The following is a 3,998-nucleotide window of genomic DNA, read 5'->3' on the forward strand; positions in this document are numbered from 1 at the left end:
GGCTCGAAAGTCAGTGCTTTTCGCCGTTTTAAACGACCATAGAAATAGTTTTTGCTAATCTTTGCCATGACGGTTGTTCATTCAACCTCTAAAACTTTATTTAATTTACTGATTCTGATTAACAAAAGCATTGAAGTACATGTATAATTAAATCACATACTCAAAAATATTCTGTATAGACCAAATTAAATAGCATTATATCTGTGTTTAGTTTCAGTTCAGCTAGACAAAGCAAATGGGTTGTAACGAGGTCATGCATAAATGTTGTTACAGTAAAACTAACAACTAGCATGCGAACATGTACTTCTATATGAGATATTCTACACTATAATGTTGTTTCCTCATCACAGATAGACCTGAAGTTTCGTTGTGTTTCATTCACACATCTTTAACATACAAATCCTACATATTTAGGCTGAGTTAAACACTTAAACACTCAGATCCACCTTGTGATGTCATGTGGCAATACAGGAAGTGCTCCACTTGTTTCTTTGTGGCCATACTGGCTTGTTTAAGCCTGATCCCATCAGATCTCAGAAGCTAAGCACGGCCGGGCCTGGTTAGTACTTGGATTCTGGGAGACCGCTGGGAAAATCAGGTGCCACAGTGGGGCGCCAGTGGCAAAAACTCTTGCTGTGTCCTTAGGCAAGGCACTTCATCCACAGTGCCCAGTATGAAAGTGGACTGTGTGTGGAGTGATGGTGGTGGTCGGAGGGGCAGATGGTGCAGAATGGCAGCCTCGCTTCCGTCAGTCTGTCCCAGGGCAGCTGTGGCTACAGTAGTAGCTTACCCTCACCAGGTATGGAGTGAATGAATAATGCTCTATAAATCGTCTCTGTGACAAATGTCTGTGAAAAGCGCTATAATTTTTTTTTTTTTTTAAACTTGTTTTCCTGCCTGCCTTCCATAAACCTTCACTAGAATCATTTGGATAAAGTTCAGCCCTGGAATTGCCATTCTTGACTGGTAAAAGGTAGCTGTTAACCTGAAAACTACTACTGCATGACATCACAAGGTGGAACTCAACATTTTGAGCTTTGGAACTTTAGACAGCCTAATAATACAGGATTACCTATGTGTGAATGAAACAAAACACAACTCCAGGTATGTTTCTGAGGTGGTAATAACATTATAGCATGGATTACAGCTCTCAAGAATCCTTTACCATTACTTTATATGTTCTGTTGTACATATTTTCATCATTGGGCTACACACGTTAAAGTCTTTATATACCTAAACATACCAATAGAAGTCTTTACATAACTTTTTATCACACATTGTATTCTCCCACATGGGCATATTATATTAAGTATTAATTATCTACTCTTTCTAAAAAGTGACATGGAACATTTTTCATAACTAAAAGAATTTTATCTGAAAATGTCAACACTGCACGAAAAGGTGGGTCGGCGTGCCCCAGTATGCAAATAGGCTCCCACATGTTTTAAAAAGGTGTGCTGCGAAAAAGTGAAGTGAGGCTGGTTGAGAAGATTTAATTACATTTCATTTTATTGTATTTAATTTAATTTATTTTAAAGGTTCTATATTAAACAAAATTCATTCTTGCGAGATTTAAGTCATGTTATAATGTTGTTACCTCATCAAAAATATACCTGGAGTTTTTTTTTGTTTCATTCACACATTTTTAACACACACTTCATGACATCACAAGGTGGAACTCAACATTTTGAGCTTTGGAACTTTAGACAGCCTAATAATACAGGATTACCTATGTGTGAATGAAACAAAACACAACTCCAAGTATGTCTGTGATGAGGAAACAACATTATAACAGATTTAAAAATACACAATATAGGCCCTTTCGTTTATTTTATTTTTATTTTATTTATTTATTTATTTTTCATTTTGTTTTATTTTTTATTTATTTTATTATTTTTATTTTATTTTACTTTAATTTTTTTAATTTTTTTTTTATTTTATTTTAGATAGTACTGTATAATCAGATCTGTTGGAAGACAGATGGAAATGAATGGAGCTCTTGGGGTCAGGCTTGGACAATGGCCGCCAGTTCATCCCAGGACAAGTCTCCCACGACCTTTGACCCCAGCAGGTGTTTGAGAAAATTCCCATAATTCTTTTCCATTTCATTATTTTATTTTTTCCCTTTCCGTGATGCAGTTTTGTTGATTAAATTTTACGGACAAAATGGACTCGGGGTCGCTTTTGTTCACCTCCAGCTGTCAATGAAAAGCGGAGGACACAGAGGCGAGGAGGGGAGGGGGCAGTGTTGCATGATGGGAAGTCATCAGGGCATTGTGGTTGTATGGGGACGGGGTTTGATTTGTGTTTTATAAAGATAACGACCTCACTTTGAGCAGGTGACATTGGCACAGACAATCTATTATGGATGCAATTGAAATTCAGACAAAAACACATTGAAAAGTCAACTATAAAGCTATGACTGCACGCAATTTAAAAAACTATTAGAACATCAATACTTTTACTATATACTACTATACTATATATACTATACCAAGCCTGGGTCAAGTTTTGTTTCTTGAGGCTAATTAAAGTGCGGTTATTGTAAAGCATTACCTATAAATATATATAAATAGTCTTTTTCCAAATCTGGCTGTGTTACCAGTCCTCAGAAACAATGGCTATCCAAAACATGCCCAGAGTCATTTTTGGGTTTTTTTTTGTTCACACATGGCAAAGGAGAATTTCAATTTGTCATCAAGAGGGTGTAGCGGCACAGACAAGAGAGCAATAGTGGACCTCAGTCTGCTGTACATCTCCACCTAAAAGCCATGGGCCACTCCATTGTGGATAGTGAGGTACGTATCTTAACCAGAGAAAAGAACTGGTTTGAGAGGGGAGTTAAAGAAGCTATTTATTTTCATCATCTGTCTCTCCATCCTCAACTCCATCCTAAATCAAAACAAAGAAAACAATAGGGATAGCCAGGTCAGGTCCATGCACAGTGCAGTTCACCAGGCCGAGCTAACTAACAGAAACTATAAATAAGTAGGTGTGGTAGTTTCAGAGTAGTTTCAGTGCAGTTAGCTCCTCCCTTCAGCCAGATATAAGGCAGTGTCCACCAATGTCTGACCAGAAGTGAAGAAGCATTTTGGATGAGCTGTGAAACGTATTCAAAAACATATTCAACCAAAATAAACTTCTGTCCAGTTGACAAATTAAATATCTCCTTTGCCGTGGATTCTACCTGGGCGACTGAGAGATTTTACACACACGTTTGTTCACAAATGTTTAACTCACAAACCCTGCATAGTTCTTCTCTCAAACTGAAAACACGCTATGTACAGGAAGTGCTCTGCTGTGTTTTTAAACTCCATAAATCTTCACTGGAATTGCAAATCTGTACTGAACAAAAGGTTGACTTGAAAACCCCTGCTTCATGACATCAAAAGGTGGAATAATAATATAAAACAAACTAACTAAATTAATGATAACTAACTAAACTAATAATAAAGGATTTTTCAAACGCGTGATTGAAACAAAACACAACTCAAGGTATATTTTTAATGAGGAAACAACACATGGCTTGAAGCTCACAAGAGTCCATTTAGTGTAATTAGTTACTTTCTATCTTCCTGCGTCTCTGTTGGAACATAAGGCAGAGAGCGTCCTTCGTCTTAGCTGTTCCATTGTCGTCCCCCAGGCCTGTATATCTCATCTCATTCTTCTTTTTACAGTTTCTTTGGGCCTTCCTTTGCATTTTCTATTTGTCAGTTACAACTCCAGGCTTGTCGGGGGATCCTGTGGTTTTGCATCCTCATTACATGTCCCCAATATGACCATCGTCTTTCTTTCACTATTTCTGTGTTTCTGTGTTTCATTTCGGCCCTTGTAAGCGTTTCTTCATTGCTGTTGGGTTGGAAACATTTGATTTTATCTCTAACATTTGCTCTGGAAACTACAGTAGACAGACATTTTTCAGTTTCTTTCATCATCTTCCATGTTTCTGAGCTGTGTCACTGAAGCTTTTGGATTTCCAGATGTTGTTTACTTTGCAC

At 37.4% G+C, this 3,998-nt stretch overlaps 1 pseudogene; it reads left to right on the top strand.

Annotated features, from left to right (window-relative positions):
- Positions 1-489: 489 nt before the first annotated feature.
- On the top strand, positions 490-610 carry LOC129407216 (5S ribosomal RNA; annotated as a pseudogene).
- The last annotated feature ends 3,388 nt before the right edge of the window (positions 611-3,998 follow it).

This window comes from Boleophthalmus pectinirostris, unplaced genomic scaffold (genome assembly GCF_026225935.1).
Source record: "Boleophthalmus pectinirostris isolate CB_2022bp ecotype Guang Dong unplaced genomic scaffold, ASM2622593v1 HiC_scaffold_11, whole genome shotgun sequence".
Lineage (NCBI taxonomy): Eukaryota > Metazoa > Chordata > Actinopteri > Gobiiformes > Gobiidae > Boleophthalmus > Boleophthalmus pectinirostris.